General features: G+C 41.9%; 1 protein-coding gene across 2 annotated transcripts in view; it reads left to right on the forward strand.

Moving 5' to 3' along the window:
- Ca8 (carbonic anhydrase 8 (inactive)) overlaps positions 1 to 18,118 on the forward strand; it is an 88,763-nt gene extending 70,645 nt beyond the window's left edge. Inside the window, exon 9 of one of the 2 annotated variants that reach the window (XM_087897078.1) lies at positions 15,981 to 18,118. The gene's annotated coding sequence lies outside the window, so the exon portion shown is untranslated. The remainder of the gene's footprint in view (positions 1 to 15,980) is intronic. The other variant, XM_087897079.1, reaches the window with a different exon arrangement.
- Positions 18,119 to 20,113: the final 1,995 nt, after the last annotated feature.

Below are 20,113 nucleotides of genomic sequence, written 5' to 3' on the forward strand. Positions count from 1 at the left end.
CATTATGTGAATGGAAAGAACTAAGGACATACCGAAGGAACTGCTAGGAAAAGAAATATCTTCTGCAAGGACCTCAAGACACTTGCTGTGAAGAAGGGTGCACTGAGGTCCCTGCAGGAGAGCCTGGTACATACAGAGTATAGAAAGTCTAGAAATAAAGGGTGAAGTAGCTAAGACCTGAGTGCAGATGTTTCTAGTCAATCAGTCACACTAAGGTATCTTTACATTATTGTGGACATAGCATGAATCTGCGCAGACTTTGACTAAGGGGACTGACTTTATCCTCTCCCTCCTCTCTCTCTCTTTCTCTCTCTCAAATTTTTTTTTAAAGACAGGGTTTCTCTGTGTAGCTTTGGAACCTGTCCTGGAACTCACTTTGTAGACCAGGCTGGCCTCGAACTCAAAGAGATCCACCTGCCTCTGCCTCCCGGGTGCTGGGATTAAAGGCGTGCGCCACCACCTTCCAGCCCCATGTCTCATTTTAATAGCACACTCTAGGAAGAAATTGAATAGATTGAATTAAAATGGACTAGAGCAGGATTAGAAGATAGAAATCTGTTGGGTTGCCATAATGAAAGACATGGAGTCCTGTATCTTAGGTTAGAAGCATTAGTGATGGAGAGTAGGTAATGCATAAGAAATAGAATTTGTAGATGCTATCCAGTGATGGACTGGGTAAGGGAGGTGGGAAATGGAATTGTCAGTTAAATGTTGAGGTTTAGGCCTTGGGAAACCATGGGTAGGATGCCATTGTGTAACAACAAACAAGCTGGAGGAGGTTGTTTTGGGATCAGGAAGACGGAGTTGGAGTTGATGCACATTGGAGTCACTGTAGTGGGCTGGCAGGAAGGTTGCTAAAATTTCAGTGGTAGAGATGCAGTGATACATTGACCAGTGTTTTCATTGCTCAGGAAAACTGTTTTAGCTTAGAGTTTCAAAGAGTTCAGTCCATGGTTCTTCCTCTGTAACTCGAGGTTTTTCTCCCACCTGCCAGTTCCCAAATAACCACTCTGAGGCTTAATATTAATTATAAACTGTTTTGCCTATGTACTCAGGCTTATTATTAACTACCTCTTACAACTTAAATCAACCTATTTCTGTTATTCTATATATTACCACGAGGCTCATGGCTTGTTACCTCACATCTTGCTACCCTAGCAGCTGCTGGCATCTTCCAGACCCTACCTTCTGTCTCCCTGTATCTCTTCTTGGATTTCTCGCCTGGCTCTATTCTGCCTAGCTGTTGGCCAAATCAGCTTCTTTATTAACCAATGGCAATAAAACATATTCAGATCATACAGAGAGACATCTCACATCATTCCTCTCTTTCTTTTTGGGCAGAACATGATGGTGCTGGAGCCTTGTGATAGAGGATCTTCATGGGAGACAGGAAGTACACATAAGGAAGACTCAGAAAGAGTCAGGACAGGATCTCTCCCTTTCTTCATCAAAGCTATTCTGAATCTGCCGAAGGGTTAATCCATTGGCTAGGTCTGAGCCCCCGAGGTCTAGTTGTCTGCAAACACCTTCACATGCACACCCAGTGGTGAGCTCTCCTCATCTCCTGGGTGTTTCCCAATTCGGTCAAATTGAAAATCATAATTAAGCATCAGAAAATTAGTCTGTGTCAAATATAGAATTATTTGACATAGGGGAAGGATATATAAAGCATTCAAATGTATCAGAGGGATTATTTCTCTGTTTGTGAAATCTTACATGGGGCTTTATACTGTAGTTAATCAGAAGACAGAAGCGTCAGGCCATTCATTGCCTAAAGCAATCCATTTCTTAGACAGTGAAGCTGAAAAGTTAATGCACACAGCTATAACGGGAGACTCCTTTTCCTTAGCAGCCCCTGGGCTGAATTCAAAGTGGTCTCCACCCTAGTGGTGTGAGCGGCTTAGCAATGGAGCCTGTTACCACAACTGAAGGTAACAGGGGGTCGTGCTGCTGGTCCCACGCCTGGACACTTTTCAAACAGGTGTCTTTAACTTTACAAATGGCTACCCAGTAGTTTCTCCTTTCAGTCCCCTCAGCAGGGAAAGCTACAGCCCTTCCAGCCACTAGCTCCTCCTTGCTTTATGGTTCTCCCTAAAAGAGCTATCCACACGTCAAGTGCACAGCTTAGCAGTAGTCACTGTGGCGTTTTATACAGACACACCTTCTAGATTTATCACAATCAGCTGGGTTGGGTGACTCAGAATGCTTGGATAGACTTTACTTTGAGCACAAGAAATCCCATCATTTGTCTACGTGTATGGCCAAGGAGCAGCACGTGCAGCTGAGCAGTTTGTTCTTGCGGACAGATCTTGATACTGAAGACTTGGGGAAGGACGCTACCCTGAGCACACGCAGAGACCGGTTTCGTTCAGAGTAGGTGTTTTGCGTGCTCCAAGAGGAAGGAAGAAGGAAGTCTAGATTTATAGACTGGATCCGTTTGTGCCTTGCTTTTGTTTTTAAATTAGGAGTAGGGTAGTAATCAGGAGGGTACGAGTGGCTAAGACCCCAGTGGAGGAGAGGATGGGACCGTATGGAGAGGCTCCGTAAGAGGGTCATAGAGGGGGCAATGGCGGGGGGAGAGAGAGTGAGTAGCAACTTAGGAGGTTTTCCAGATCATAGTTAGCATTCTTTTGTGAATATAACTATCTGTAAATGACACTTTTAGTGACAGAATATTATTGCCTTAGTTGTTTGATTCATACCTTGTCTAGACCAGAGTTGCTTCTGAGTATCTAAACAATCGTCACTATTCTCTGTGTGTCCTTTGTCCCTCTGTCTGCCTTTCTCATACACAGATACAGAAATCTCATACTGTTTATGAGATTATCTGTATTCCAGATCCTTAATTATTTGACAGCAGAGTGATGTTTACTTTTTCTAGGTTTTTAACTAATTAAAATTGAGATATCTTTTTCCAAAGGGGAAAAACCTTCAAAATTTCTAATTCTGATTTTGTCCTTTTATGAATATATTTTATCCCTTTGTCTTGAAATGTATAATACAAATGTATTCATAATTCTACATAAAATTATATTGGGAAATCAGATTTATGGATATGTTCTTTTCATTTGATATTTAATAATGCCCTAAGGCATGTAATTCAAATTTTTATTAAAGTGAAGTTATTTGACAGTCAGCCTTTGAATTTAATGCATGAATGTTTCATTTAGGCTCTTGGAACTAAAGGGGGGTAAATTCCATGGTAGTTGTTCTCTTAAAAATGTTTAAAATAATTCAGATTTATTTCAGCAGTGCTTTCGGAAATAGCTTTAGTTTTGGAATTAAAGTGACAGGTTTTAAAAATGTGACAGTTCTGGACATCTGGAGGGCCTTGATAAGAGGAATTATTATTCCCATGAGGAATCTGAGACCTTTTAATATTAGCATTTAATAAGTGTGAATTGGGATTTGGTAGTTGTTTATGGAATTAGCACGTAACTCACCGAGGCGCCAGGAATTCTCTGGTTCAGCATCGCTGGCTCTCATTTCAGGGAGACAATTGTGATTAAGAGGTCCATTGCTTATTGAAGTTTTAAAGAATATTTCCTTTTATTTTTATTTACGTGTATGTGTGAGCTCATGCCACATATGTGCATGGAACCCATGGAAGCCAGAAGATGGCATCAGATGTCCAAGAACTGCTGTTACAGGGGGTGTGGGCATTCTGGTGCGGGTGTGGGAAACCAATCACAGGTCCTCTGGAAAATCAGAAAGTTGTTTGCTGAACCATCTCTCTGATTTTAATTAATCTTTGATTTTTTAAGATAGGGTTCAGGAAAACCAAGTCTTAAAAACAGAAATAAATAGGTTTGGGGTCCAGTTCACACATAATGCTTTGTATTATAATATTGGTACATAATATTTCCCTGCTTTATTAACTGTTAGCTCAGTTTAGAAGGTATTTGGACTGACCACAGAGCAGCTCACCCGAGACTCGTACAATATTAGTCCATGCACAGGTTTTCGCTAACTGCAATAAATCAATGCTTTGCTTTCTGCAAACATTAATTATACACGTTTCTTTAAATAACTTTCTTCTCCCTCTTTAAAAGCAAAAGCAGCAACAACAAACAGAAAAATAAAGAAGGACCAATAAACATCCCAGAATAATCCTTTGTCAGAATTGCTCCCGTTTTTCTTTCCGAATCTTTGAAGTCATCCTTGACTGTGTTGAACTTTTCCCAACATGTACTTTTGCAGTTCGTGATTTTGCCTTCTTATCTTTGGTGAGGAAATTTCTTATCTGTTTTCTCTTGGAACTCGAAAGAATTCTAGGCTAGAGAAACACAGAGCACTATGGGAAAAGAAGGCCTGTGTGAGGAAGGGGAGGAGTGTCACACCGAGGAAGCCTACGCATTATCTCTTCAGTGTGAATGAAAAGCTGAAAGGCAGGTTTTCAGCAGCAGCATTTGGACTTGGACTTGAACGACAACACGGTGTCCAGCATTAGCAAGAGGACCAAGCACCTCACAGACAGGGCTGTTTCCTATTCCCTGGATCCTATAGAATTCCCTCAGAATGAAACAGAAAAAAAAGTTTACAGGATGATTTCAGGAAAATGTCCAAATACCAGAAATGCCCAAACCATCTCTTAGGTTTTGATTATGTGGTATAAAATTATTATTCGCCCAAGAGTAAAAAATATCAGGACTACACTGGCTCTCTTCAGCATCCCTGCACTATGCCAGCAACTCCTGCATTGAAATGTGCCCCTTTGCCTTTTCATATTTTAGAAATGTTAATAATTTGCTGTATATGAAAATTCTGACGTGGTTTATTTTTTTCTCACCTGAGAATTTATAAAAGAGGTGGTTTGAAAAGAAGTAAAGAAAGCTTTTGCAGCCAAGAACCAATGTGCTGTTGGCTGTATGTTCTGATCACTGAAATATAGTCAATTTCATAATTTTTAACACCAAAGAATGTTTTCAGAAGAAAACCATCACGGCTGTGGCCTGTGTATGTGGTCTAATGTGTTCTGTGTGTCTGCTGCCCCTTGCTCAAAGGATGTATGGTTGTGATCTAAATATGTGATCTAAATATGTTCTTTGTGTCTGTTGCTCAAAGGATGTATGTTGGCATCAAAATGGCTTTAAGTAGGCAGCTAAGAGGACGTACATCAGCTAGGGGAAGAATTTACTTCTAGGAGTGGTAGGGCAGCCTTTTCCTAGAGACATGTAGATCAGAGCCTAGATTAGGTTGTTGGGGGTGTGGTGGGGATAGAACCCTCTCAGTTCCTGAGTATTGTTGATGCTGGCTGCACAAGTTTTTCCCAGCCGACCTCTTGGGTGCCTTTGACTTCTGTGCCTGTGTGGTGGACATGCCTGCTTCTGTCTCAACTAACTTTATCATGGCCAAGGCAAGTGAGAGGATGGGCAGCAGGGAAGTGAGGAGGGGCCGAAGTTAAGAAGGTTTCATAGTAAGTCTCCAGCTGGAAAGGTAAACACTAAAAATAAAATTTGGGGAAGTTGCCAAAAACGAGTACAGAAATAGCATGTTCTTTATTCGTGACTTTAAGAAGATGTTTTTCTCTCGTTTTCTGCTTCTTGTAGCAGAGTGCACTCTAGAAGCACAACCACATAGAAAGCCATTTCCACACTGGTGTTTCATTCTGAGTGAAAGCTTTGAAGGGAAGATATAATCTGTAGTCCAGCTCTTCTCTGTCCTCCCAGTCAGCTCCCATATAATGACTTGGAGATGTCTTATTAATTATGAAAGCTGGGCCTTTACCTTATGCTTGTCCCACTAGTTCTTAGAACTTAATTTACCGGTTCCTAGTCATCTACGTTTGCCTCAGAGTTTTTTTCAACCTCCCTTTCATTCTGTATGTCCTGCTCTCCTGTTTCCTCAGTGGCTGGCTGGCTGGCCCCTGGCATCTCTGTGGTGTCTCTCTCTGTCTGCCCCAAGCCTAAATTCCTCCTCCTACTTATTTTCTCTGCCCTCCAGCCCCACCTAGCTATCGGCCGTTCAGCTTTTTGTTAGATTAACCAGGTGCCTTAGGCAGGCAAAGTGATAGTTAAGTATTCCACAACATAATCAATATAGAATTAGTTAGTTTGCTTAAAATTTTTCTCAATTAGAAAAAGAACACAGAGAATTTTCTAGTATGTCAGATTGGCTATTTACAACTTAGCCTGCTCCTGAGCAAGGTTCAATAGCTATAGGAATGGCTAGGCTGTCCTCCACCCCACCTCCACAACCAGAAATTTTCCAGTGGGAAGTCCTGAGTATTCTGCTGGCTTCTGACTATTTAAATACGGTTTGTACTTGAGGGACCACAGTTTTCCTCCATCAAGTCTTTCCCAAGTAAACTGGCCTTACTAGCCTTTCTGTACTGACTGGAGTTTAGATCCTCATTCATTTAACTTTTAGTTAATTTCTGTCTTCTAAGACTATGGTTAGCAGTAAATGTTATTCCCCATTTATTCCACTGACGTATGAATTCCTGTGTACGGAATTAAGTCCATTTGTAACTGCCTTAGGCTGGTTTTCTTTCTGCAAGACTTCCGAGAATCTTTACAATGTCAAGACAGTCTCCCATAGGAAACAGCCCTGCGAAGGTTTAGCCGGAGAACGGTGACAGTATGTGTATGGGAACCCAAAGCATTCTTTGTGGTTCTGGAAGACCTGAAGTGGTGACAATAAGCAGAGCTAGCAGACGTGGGCACCGGTCCCCTCCCCCCCACCCCGTTTCTTCTCGCGGAAAGGAAGGGCAGGTCTAGGGTGTGCTCTTTTCACTTGGGTGAAAATGGACTCAGGAATTGCACACACAATCCCTTTATCGCGGCCTGGCTCTCTGCTGGCTCCTTTTCAGAGGTGGGCCGTGTAGACCTGGCTGCCTCCCCTTGCCACATCTCTAACTTGTCATCTGTTTCTGTATGTTTCCCTTCAGTAGCTTTCAGGGCCATCTAGTAGCTCCATATCTGTCACCAGCACCTGCAAAGTCAGCATCCACTTCCGTACAGCTGCTGTACGCTGCCTTCTTTGCTGAGGACAGAGACACAGACAACAGACAGCACTCAGACTCATGTCAACTCCAGCTGGTTGGCAGTAGCTGTCAGGAGAGCGGTAATGATTCTGAACTCACCCGGGAGTGCGGTGGGAAAAAGTAATGGGACTGCCTGCTAGTGCCTGCCCTTGGTGGGGCTGGGTTTTCTACTCTCTGTTGCAGCCCATAATGAAAGGTAACATTATTATCATGTGACATTAACATTCTAGCTGTTAACGAAGGAGGCTTTTGAAATAGGCTTTGGAAAATAGATCTGATTAGCGAGTACTATGTTGGCTGGTGTTAGCCATTACTGAGGAAGTAGAGAAAGAAGGCTAAATGGTTGAGTCCCTGATTTACTTTGACAGTATTTTCATCATTTATGTAGAGGATAAAGTCCAAGTTAAGGGCACTCGCCCCTACCCCTCCAATGCTCTGCTTCCTAATACTATATAGCATATTGCTTACAAGCAGAGGGTACTTGAGAAACCTGAAGTCTCACAGCTGGAGGGACAGCCCAGCCATTGAAGGCCAAGGCTCATAACCTAAAGGCCGCAAGCCTGCAGTCTCAGGGTAAACGAGAAATGACCTCAGTATCAGTGAGAAAAGAATAGTAGGTTGGCAGGGCAAGGGATTCACTCAGATCCCTCTGTTTAGGGGAGAACTCCTCTCCTGAAGACGGAAAAGGCTCAATAAGTGTCTTCTACTTGGGCCTCTGTGACAAAATCTTGGGAGTAGGGTTAGCTTCTCAATAACAGAAATGTCTTCCTTAGAGTTGGAGATTTATCTCAAGACAAGGAGACAAAGGACTGGCTGGGGAGGGCTCATTTCCTGCACAGAGAACAATCAATCCCTTCTTACAGAAGGCGCTCCCTGGGTTTGAGGAGTTCCCTTCATGAGGGAGCTCATGCCAGCCTCATGGGCTCTGTCTCTGTGATCTAATCGAGTCTCAGTCACGTGGGTTCTTTCTCCAGAATCTAAGCTCCCCTCGAAGGTTCTACTTCCTGATATCAACCCTGTAAGAACTGGGTGATTGGTGGGGGAGAGGACATGGCCATTTAGACTGTTAAAGTATGCATAGGAGAAATCTTGCTAGAGGAAAATGGATGCTGTCATGATTCTCCCAAGGCAAAGCAGCCTTCTACCTGAAAATATTTTTAATGGGAATAGAACCAGAGACAGATGATAGCTTTTAACTGTTAAGTTTTAGGGAAAAAAACTTAAATAGTATATACACATGGGTCTGCTTAACTCTCTGGCTATTTTAATTTTACTTAAACATCCCAGTTAGTTATTCTCCTAACAACTACAGCACTCTCTACCTAGTATAGACAGACTCTGACATATTTATTATGATTATATAGAGATTTCTCCTGTCGAGAAATATGCCAAAAGATAACAGCTCCTCAAAATAAATTACTAGAATTGTGAAGCCGTGACAACTTCAGGTATATTTATTTTCTGTTCCCGTGCTTATTAAGACAAACTCTGCGAGTGGTCTGTGTTCTTACTGTCCTCGTCTCTCTGCGTTCTCATCGTTCACTCTGCGATGGGTTTTATCGGGAACTTAAGATCTTCAGTGTGTGTCTACAGAATAAAGAATGCTTTCAGCGACATCTGAAGATCTTGGTCCTGAACTGGATCTTAAGACACTCTCTAACCTAGTCTTTCGCCTGAGAGGTCCTTGACTAACTTAGTCCAAACGGTTACTCGCGATCCGTAGGAAAGAATAAGGCTGTGCTCCCTGCGGATACCTCCTTCAGCCGTTATACCAGCATAGTATCCACGGGTACAGCCCATCACCTTCATGCAGTACTGTGCCTTCTACTCACTGCTGGGATGTCGTCTGGATGGTGGTGCTCTTCGTAAATATGGATTTCTGATTGACGTAAATGGCTGTATTTTAAGTGTTCTTAGATTCACATCATCCCCCTGATGACATGCAATGATTCCTACACCTGTGTGCTGTGGAAAAACAGCAGTGATTTTTTTTTTGTAGGCCTGCAAATTCATCCTGATTTTTCAAGAGCCCACCATGTCTCTTTAATGTCATCCCCCCCCCCCTTGGCTAAGGAATGATTATAATTACTGGATCACAGCAACAAACTTACTGTAAAGCTAAAGAAAGGGAATAAGAATAACAATGTTATTCTAATAATCAAAATTAGTGGCACATTCGTGGCACATTTTGGTTCCTGAAATATTTACGTAAGAAATAAGGCAAGAACCCACCTTCACTTACAAGAGAACAGAGTGCCAACGACCCTTTCTTATAATAGCTGCCCAAATTCCAATTCAGCTTCATTTCATTGACTTTGATTTCGGGACTAAAAGAATTAAGCCCGAACTAGTGAAAAATGAAGAATATGAGCTTTCAATTAAGAAGTAATTAGACACTCAATCACCCTTACAACACACCAGGGAGTACGGAAGAAGGAAGAAAAATGTGACTCGCTGTCGTGTATAAAATGGTTTGGTTAATTAGTTGAGTGCTAATTGAGATTGAGAAAGTGTCACAGTAGCACATAGGTTTACTCGTGAATAATTTTACAAGCTAAGTTGAGTGTTTCCTAACCCCAGTGCAGAATAATGTGGAGATTATTAAGCGGTAAGGTTCCTACGGAGTGGGTAAAAGTTTCGGTGGAGATGCTCGTGAGTGTTGGAGAGGCCCGTGATCTTGCCTTTAGTTTAGAGACAAAAACAAAACAAAACAACAAACAAAGAGAGAAGCGCTGAGCAGCTCCCTTAAGAGGTCACGACCAGTAAAACCATTCAGCTGCCTGTAGGATTAGCTCCTGGCTGTGAGCTGTTTGCCTGCACCTCTTGGATCTCTGGCTCCTCACCCCTTGTAGATAATGTCCTGGGAATGAGATTATCTGAAGAGGTGGGGAGAATGTGCATGCTTTCACTTTATGGGACACATTGCTAATTCCCCTGAGGGTTCACTAAGTCACATACGCCCACCATGTGAATATAGAACGAGGTTTTGCTGTCCAGTCTGCCTCCACCTTTGGTTCAGGCCTTTTCCTCCCCAGTCTGAGCGGTAACAGTTAACCTAATGTTTCGTTGCTTTCTGTTTCTATGTCTTCAAATAAAATTGTTAAATATTCGTGGTGAAAATTTCAAGCGGCACACCTCTCTGGAACTCTACCACCAGCGACAGCCATCACCAGTTCCAGGTGTCCTGGCGTGGGTGGAGGCCATACAGCATGTACGGCAGGGTAACATGGGTCCGTTGGCGTGGCTATAACAGAGCTACAGGTCTTTTTCCCTCATGTAAAGAAGACTGTTGGGAAGGCTACAATGAGAAAATGGAATCTCCCTGTTTAACACCATTTGTTCTACAGGAGAAGTACGTCAGGAACATTAGTTGTATGAATTCGATCTATATATGCATCTGTGTATATATGTATGTGATGATCCATGTGGAGTTATTCTGTGCATGCCGTCTGCTGGCTTGATGCCATGTCTTCTTGCAGGTCATACTGTTAAGTGTTTGTTAAGTAGATCATTTTTTGAAATTTTAAAGATTTATTTATTTTATTTTATGTGTGGATGTGAGTGTTTTATCTTCATATATGTGTGTACCATGTGCACGCCTGGTGTTCATTGTTGAATTTCCCTGGAACTGGAGTCAAGGCTGTTTGTGAACTGCCCAGTGGGTACTTGGAACTGAACCCAGATCCTTAGGGAGAGCAGCAAGTGCTCTTGACCACCACGTAATCGCTTCATCTTTGGCATGCTACTTTTTAACCGTTATGAAACTTATTTATACTTTGGTCATTTCCAGTGTTCTGCTATAATCAACTATACTGTGGGCTAGTTAGTGATGAATTTTCTTAAAATACTCTTAGTAATGCAATTATCAGAGTTTTATTTTAACTCAGAGGAAAAAATACTGTCCTCAAGAGTTGTGTCAATTCATGCCCCAACTAGCCACATGTCTAGCTCTGGTTCCTCTTGACTTTTACGAGAGTCCTTAGGAAATTCTAATCATTGCCAATCTGCACAAGGATGACTATTTTGATTACAGCAAGTTCTGTGGTCCTTGGCTCATTCCTGACTTTCTGTTCTGTTCCCTTCTTTTGTCTAGTGATGTCCCTAAGCACAGTGCTTGTGACGTTAGTGTGGACAAGGCTCCTTACCAGTCTATTCTGGCTGTTCTCACGTGTTTAAAATTTCCAGATAAACTAGAGAATCATTTTAGCAGAAGAATAGAAGTAACAAAATACAACAAGAAAAAGGAAGGGAAGAATGTCACTAGAATGTGTGATTTGTGCTGCTTATCACTTAAGGGAATTTGTTTCTTTATAATATTAAGAGTCAAAGGGCAGATATTTGTTTAGTACAGTTACTATAATTTTTATGTCATTCATGTATTTTAAGATTGTATTTCATATACTTTGTCCCTTTCTTGAAGTTACTCTGGATGACATATTTGGGCAGAGTCAACTGGGGTGTGGCTTGATAGTAAACATGGTGATAGGGGATGCCGACCCTCCCACAGGGTCTTCAGTTCAGGCAAATTCTCAGTCGTCCTTGAGCCTTTGCTTCCTCAGAACTGAAATGGAGACAGCAGGTGCTCTAAGTTCCCAGAGCTGTTCGAGGACTCCTGAGGTGCTGTCAAGCAGACGATTAGCATTCACGGAGCACAGGTACTCCCTGTTGCTGTGATGGCTGTGGCGGTCCGTATTGAACACTCTCTTCCATTTTATTTTCATATTGATTAATGTTTTGTGGGAAACATAATGTGTTAGGCTAGTCCCTGCCTTTCTAATGATCTTTTCATATTGCTCCAATGACTTTTAGTTGCTTATTTTGAGTTTTCTAGCTAAACCATTGTAGCATTTTTCAGTAGTAACTGATGTATTTCTAATTGGAATAACTCTTCCCCCATTGCACCAGTGAGTGCTTCTATGACTTTAAATAATTCACTGCGGTGACTGCTGTACTTATTTCGGATGCTCGGATCTCTAAGCCCAGAGGCTTGTCTCTCTTATCTTTCCTTGGAGTATTCGAGAACGTCTGTTGCTCCTGGTCTCTCCCTTTTTCTTCTTTGGTGTTTCTTTGTTTTTCTTTCTGGGAATACTGGCTATGTGGGAACAGTAAGTAGCTTGTTACGTGCCCTTGGATCACGTTGAATTTCAACTTCTTTCTTTTGTGTGTGGCTGTTCTGAGCTGTCTGCAGTAGCTTTCAGCCTAAGGCTAAGGCAGGTGTTCACAGCGAAGTCCAAGTCAAGGGAACTTGTGCAACCTACCCCAAGGATGTGTCACTAGTGCCCGGGAAAACAGGCAGCCCACCCCAAGGGTGTGCCTCTAGTGCCTGTGAAAATGTCTAACCCACCCCAAGGATGTATCACTAGTGCCCGGAAAAATGTCCAACCCATCCCAAGGATGAGTCACTAGTGCCTGTGAAAATGGCCAGCCCACCCCAGGTATCCAGGAAAACGGCCAGCCCAGTTTAAAAAGTGTTCTCATTCTTAGCACATCACCATTTCTTTTTTTTTAAGTTAATTTTTTTTAGCTTTTATTGTATGTGCTCGAGTGTTTAGTCAGTGTGTGTGTGTGTGTGTGTGTGTGTGTGTGTGTGTGTGTGCTATGTGTTTCCCCGATACTTTCGATGTCAGAAAGAGGAATTTGGATTCCCTGACCTGAAGTTTGGGATGGTTGTGAGCCACTATGTTCTGGGTTCTGGAAGCAAACCCAGGTCCTCTGCAAGAACCAGTGCCCTTGAGTGCTGAGCCATCACCAGCCCCATGTCACCGTTATTTTTTCATTATGTTTGTTCATTCTTCACTCGTAAGTTATATCCCCATGCAGTTTCTCCCCTCCTTTCCTCCCAGACCCACCCCCACTTCCCCTCTTCCCCAGATCCACTCCTCTTCCGTTTCCCTTCAGAAAAGAGCATGCCTCCCAAGAGTATCAACTGAACATGACATAACAAGTTACAATAAGACACCTACCCTCGAACCAAGGCTGGATGAGACGAGTAGGAGGAAAAGGGTCCCAAAAGCAGGTAGAAGAGTCAGAGACAGCCCCCACTCCCATCGTTAGGAGTTCTGCCGGGGGGGAACTCTTTCAGCCAATGGCCTTTGAGATGATGGCCCATGGTGAGTGTGCTCTTTGGTACTTTATATGCAGACATAGAGGTGTGAGTTCCCATCGCAACCTCATGCAGAGGACTGCTGATCTGTGAGTCTACCTCTACATAAAGAGACCTTTATTCTACTCCATTCTGAGCTAGTGTGGAACTACTTTATTGTAATCAATGACATTGTTCCACAAGGACATCAAGCTACACGATCATAATATCTATGCAGAGGACCTAGCTCAGACTCCTATAGGCTTCCCGGTTGTCAGTTCAGGCTCTGTGAGCCCCTATGAGTTCTACTTAGTTGATTCTGTGGGCCATTCTCATGTGTTTCAAGGGGATACTGTAGTAGATTGTCAAGTTAGTGGGGTCAGATTTCTTGTCCCTGACATCAGCCTCTGACCTTCGCAATCTCTGAGGGGCAGGATGCGTGCACACGTGCGCTTGTATGGTTGGCAGCTTTTCAGGAAATTCTCTAAAGGGGTCTGAATTGAATGCATTCCCTGGGGTCCCTTCATAGAAGACAAATTAAGGTTCAGAATAGGCGTATGAAAGATAACATCTGTTATAATTATATTAAAAGAATTGGTGATTTAACAGACTCTTTAGAATGTGGTTAAGTTTCAAGGTTATTGTTGTGAATAATACTCATTGCAGAACAGAACATTCACTCTGCATTTAAACTTCCCTGTTTATATTTAGACAAATGGGTACTTGGAAGACATCCCAGAGAGGGGAATGCGAGCCTGATTACCTCTGTTAATTTGTCCTTTCTTTAGATCGTTTTATCAAACAGATTCATGTTCTGATAACCCGATGGCATGGTTCTCAGAAAGAGTTTAGAAAAATACACAGAATGCATCAAAAGGAATGTTTGTCACCAGTCCCGATCACTGATTGAGCATTGACAATTTTGTCTTTACCACAAATCACATTAAAATAACAGAAAAGGGAACTTCGTTAAATGTACAAACTCACAAGGATGGGAAAGCAAGAGGACAAAGTACCTTAGAAGCTGGAAGCGGCACAGTGATAGAGGGAGCAGATGTTTCTGTGATGGGCTCTCCGAGTCCTTGCAACAGATGTTTCTGGACGTTGGAAAGCAAAGAAGCCAGTACTGTCTGTGTTAGTTGAATGCCATTTGAGAAGCAGGTACACTTTACCTGGCAGATATCTGGAAGCACTTACCTTATGGAGAGGACTCAAAACAGTTGATAATAGGGAATTAGGCTGCCTCACTAGAATAGGGTGGAGGGGCCACTTCCTGAGAACTCATGGTCCCCAGTCTCTTCCTCCCCACCCAGTCTCTAGTGCAGTGTCAAAAAGACAGTCTACTTCCCTGCTGCCCCACAAGGGAAACGCCTAGGACGGCAGTGGAGTGGGATCCCAGATACAGACGCTAGTCAGTGCAGATGTGGCTGAATTGGATATGAGCTTCTAAAGAGGTTTCTGCAGAGAGGCAAATGCAAAGACACGGGCTCACTGCATAGCCTGGCAGGATTTGAACTTGCTAAGTAGGCCAGACCGGCCTTGAATTCAAGGAGAACTGCCTGCCTATGGTCTCCTAAGTGCTGAGATTAAAGGTGTGTTCCACTCTGCCAAGCCACAAGATATGTCTTCACTTCTTGAACAAGTAGGGTAATTGGTAGATAGTATTGGATTGGTAGGTAGTAATTGAATTAATTATGAAAAAATCTAAGATTCTCATTTAACTCAGATCAAACAACATGCAAGAAAGAAAATCAATTAAGTGAAATCCATAGTTTCATTCTGAATATTATTTATCATTACTGTAATATAAATAATTGATTCAACCAAAACTACAGGATAAACATATTTGCAGGGTGGGATGGCAGTAAGGAATGATGCACTTGTCTTGGGTGATGTGGGGGGCGTGGAGGGCCTGACTAGGGCAAAGAATTTCAGATCGTCCCATGCCTTTGGGACAGACAACACCTAATACCTAAGCAAATTGGAGGGCGTGCTTGGGACCATGTGATGCTCATAAAATCATCCACAGAAAGAATTGATTAGAAAGTTGCTGACATGCGAGAGAGAAGAAAGACAGGCAGTCTTCATAGTAAACACTTTTACTTATTTAGTTGGTTAAACGGCCTCAGTGTAATTTTCACAGGAATACAAAAGTAAAACAGGAACCCCTGCTGCTATCGTTTTACCATACCTAAGTGTGTACAGACACATGTGTGTGCGGTGTGCACAGAAGCGCATGTGCACTCTTCCTTGGAGCATGAGCGTTCGGTCAGAGAGCCTGCTGGGCCTATATCATCATGGTGGGGAGCATGGCAGCAGTCAGGCTGGCGTGGCACTGGAGCAGTAGCTAAGAACTTATATCTTAAGACACAGCCATGGGGCAGAGAGACCCTGGGAATGGCCTGGGCTTTTCAGACCCCACAGCCTGTCCCCAGTGGCACACCTCTACACACCTCCTACTGCTGCCCAACGCGTTCCTCCAACCGGGAACCAAATATTCAAACATGTGAGCCTGCGGGGGCCATTCTTCTTCACCACATTGGGAAACTTGTGGATTGTTTTTACCACAAAAACAATGTGCCGGGTGTTAGTCTACGTTTAACTGTGTGATTAGTAGGACCTTTAAGACGCTTTCGGGCCAGGAGGAAGTGGTTGTTATCCAGCTGTGATCATCACAAATAAAACTGAGAGCAATTTAAAGCTTCATTTTTATCGGTGAGACCTGGCATGTAAGTGTTCCATTTATAATATAGCCCAAGTAGTAATTTGGTTGACAGTGTTTGCGGCTGTGATATTGTACTCATTTGTGACGCAGAAGTGAAGTTACAGTGGAAAATGACAAAGGTATTCTAGAGATCTGTGAAGATACTTTACAATTCTTACTTTCTGTCATGTTTAATGTTCGGACTCCAGAGAGGCTGTATGCTGTGGAACGGTGCCCGCGATCTGACTACTTCATTCTCTTGCCTGAAGGAGGAAGACAGTGGTCCCAGGGAGCCTTTGGGTGAGGAGTGGAGACTCCTGAGTGCAGCTTCGTTTTAACCCTCCAGCCTGCATCGTCTCCGGCTGCTCCAGCTTTGATGGACATCTGTGACCATTGTCTGCATGCACGCTGTTATGAACAAGTAGAAGTGGCTATTCAATGTAAAGAAACTCGGTGTGTGTGCGCACACGCCACAGCTTCTGGTATTCAGACTTTTGCACATACTGCTTCTTGCTTATGTGTAGAAAGAATGAAAGTAGTTTTCAGACCTATTAATATGACTGTACCATATATCAATATGAGACAGAAGAAACCCTCCACATTTCCAGAGCCAAGTTGTTCATTTCCTGTCTGTATTAAAAAACATGCCCATCCCCAACCTAGTGTCATTCGTGAAAATAAAATAAAAGTTTTAGTCTACAACAGCCTAGAACTTCAAAATATAACATGAAGGAGTCATAAAAATTATCTTGTGTGTTTTTTCTAACAGTCATACCAAATTTAATATCAAACTGGTTTGTTACAGAGAACAATTTTGGAATTAATGCAAAAATACTTTATACATTATTTTTTAAAAAATTAATTGAATTTAATATAGTTAGAGCATATATGAAACTATGGCTTCTGCGAAGTTAAGAATAACTTAAGAAGTAAATAGGAAGGAAGACGGGCACAGTGATAGCTTTGTTTTCCATAATAGAAATAAAATTCAATGATATACTATATCAATTTAGTATTGGACACTTTGTATGTCTTCAGAATACTTTATTCTATAGGTTGCACTTCTGTGTTGAGGTAAGATAGGGTTGACCATAGCCTGTTTTTAAGAGTGGCTGTCCATTAATCACATCTCAAGTCATAGTTCAATGTGACAGAATGGTGTAAAGCAGGAGAGATACTGACAGAAAACAAGAACTTAAGAAATAAATGTTATTGGTGGTTATACTTTTTGAAAAAACAAATGGCCAATAGCAGTCTCAGTTTGGAGGGATTTGTTGGTGGTAGGTAGAATAAGGTCCTCTTCAGGGGTTTTAGATCTGTTTGGTAGGCTGCATTAATGGAAACAATACAAATAAAACAGTACAAGAGGCCTCCCAGAAAACAGAAGCAATGAAGACTTTGCTTCAGTGTAGAGTCCCAGGCAAGAAGGAAGACTAGAGCCATGGTCCTGAGGAAAGTGGGAGATGAGAAGGCTCAGTAGACCCAGAATACAGCTGAGTAGCCCCAGGCAGGGCCTCCCATGGCACAGAGAGGTCCTGGATACTTTCTTTTTGCAGTTTTTAGTATTTGCTAAAATCGAAATGGCAAAGTATAGGTTAAATCAACAAATAGAACAACCCTACAATCTAAACCTTTGCATTGTCCAGGCTGGCGTTATGAGATGTATTCAGCCACAGCTGCAGGGATGTCATAGTTAATGGACTGAATCTGAAGGCTTTCATGCTTCAGTCAAATAGCACACCTGGCGCTTCTTCGGTAGATCAGTGCCTGGGACACAATCATGCATAGCCATCAGTGTCTCCACTCCAACAGGATGGCCTTGGACTTGAGGTTCTTGGTTTTCATGTCTCATACTTCCTGAAGTCTCTACCCATCTGACCCCACAACGTATAAGGTGGAAAATATAATGACAAAAACTAATATAATTGACTTCCAGAGTGATATCTAGCTGTCTCATGCTTATCCTATAGTGCAAGGTAAAAATTTCATGAAGCAACCAAATTGATTTTCTGAGTACTTTTTAAGTGACCACTTAAGATTAGTATCCATGGCTTAATACTCTCTATATTCTTTGTTTCTCTTTTTAATATGTTTATTTATTTTGAGAGAAGTTCTCACTGTCTAGTCTCGACTGTCCTGCATCGATCAGACTGGCCTTAATCTCACAGAGATCCACCTGACTCTGCTGGAATTAAAGGTGTGTGCTACTAAGCCCAACCGATTTTCATATATAAAGAACACCTTCAAGCGCTAATTGCCATTGATTCAGAATAGAAACACTTGTGTGTTTGTATGAATGAATTTGAAAGTCTCATTTGTTCATCAATAAAACTGTCAGTAAATGTTATCAGATCTGTATTACTCTGATGGTGAGTGGGGAAGAAAATCAAAAGTTACGCCATGGGACCTGCAGTTGGAGGTGGTCTTCTGGAGCAGAAGTGAAGGTGGATGTTAACCTGGAATATACGGGGAATTTCACTAATCTTGAGGTTTAGAGTAAAGGCAACAAACTGAAGTGCCTCCCACAGAGCTTTCACATCTGACTTGTGGTCATTCATGAACCTAGTGGTGTGTGAGGGGCTACTGATCTCAGAAGGTTTGTCAGCCAAGATAATGTCAGTCTTGCACTTGGAAAATATGCGTGTGTTGGCATGTGTGTGGGTATGCACGTGTCACAGCGTGCATGTGGAACAACTTCGATGAACAGACTCTGTCTTTCCACCGTGGGGATCCTGGGGATGGAATCGAACTTAGGTCGTCAGGCTTGGCAGCAAGTGCCACCACCACTGAACCCTTCCGTTGTTGTTCAGTCTATCCAACGGCTCACCAATGCTCTTCATTCTTCCAAAGAACCCAAGTTTGGTTTTGATGTTTTTCTCTATTGTGCTTTTGACGTAATCTTTATTTTCCTTCATTACTTGATGCATTCTGTGCATTGTAAGCTCTGCTCTTTCCATTATCTTAAGGGCTGAGATCAAGTTATTTATTTGAGATTTTTCTGTTTTAAATCAGGACATTTACTGTAGTGAGTTTCCCTTGAGCATTTTTAGCAGCGGTTATAGAGCCTGAAATGATACTTGTACATGTTCACTCACTCCGATGTATTCTCTCCAATTTGCACTTTTAGATTGAACCTAATTGTCATTTAGAAGTGTGGAGAGAGAGAGGAACAGGAAGTAGAAGGGAGAGATATTCAGATGGAGTTTGGGGTTTATATATATATATATATATATATATATATATATATATATATATATATATATATATATATATTTAGAAGGCATAGGAGAAGGAGGGCAGGCTTCAGAGATGTCTGCTGAGGAGGGAGGTCAGTTGGGTGCTTTCTTTGCCTTTCTGAGCTCTCTCACCTTTGTATATGGCTCCTGAGCCTTATTTATTTATTTATTTATTTATTTATTCATTTATTTTGATTTTCAAGACAGGGTTTCTCTCTAGTTTTTGAAGCCTGTCCTGGAACTAGCTCTTGTAGACCAGTCTGGCCTCAAACTCACAGAGATCTACCTTCCTCTGCCTCCCAAGGGCTGGGATTAAAGGCTTGCTCCACCACCGCCCGGTCAGCTCCTGAATCTTTATTGGTAAAATAGAACAATGGAGATTTTGTTAAATACATCACTTTCTGGGATTTTGTTTTAAGTCCGAAAGTCTCACATGGCTATTGTGGATATAATTTTCTATGATTTAATATAGTAAATTACTTTAAATGTTATGTGAGCCATTCTCCTTTGAATTTTTTCAAGTGAGTAAGCACAGTTTTAAAAAGTGTTTTTCAAATATCATTATGAAGGAATGCATGAGAAGAGATAGTATATATGCACACTAAAGTTTTATTCAGCCACAAAGAAGAATAAAATTTTTCCATTTGACTAAAAATGACTGGAATTGAAGACCATCATGTTAAGCACAATAAGGTGGGCCTCCCAAAGAAAACTGTCCCATGATTGATTTCTTTCATATGTGGCATCTGGAGCCAGGAGGAAGGACACGAGTCAAGGAAGCTTCTTGGGAAGTGGAAGGGAAGAGGATAGTGGGAGGTGAAAGGGTAATAGAGGGGTGAACATGATCCAAATCCTTTATCCATGGGTACAACAGTGCCAGAATTAACTCATTAATCTGTGTAATTAACATGCAGAAAATAAAAGGGAATGTTTATTAAAATGAAAAGAAATTTGGAGTAATCTCAGTTATTACCTTATTGCAGTAATTACTCTGAAATCTTATTTCCCCACTTTATTTCTCTATTTTAAGCAGTTAATTAGAAGTGGTTAATTGGTAAGGAATGACTAATGATTTTCAAGGCTTAACTACAGCAACATAACCCCAA

This window comes from Myodes glareolus, chromosome 16 (assembly GCF_982192425.1).
Source record: "Myodes glareolus chromosome 16, mMyoGla1.1, whole genome shotgun sequence".
Classification (NCBI taxonomy): Eukaryota; Metazoa; Chordata; class Mammalia; order Rodentia; family Cricetidae; genus Myodes; species Myodes glareolus.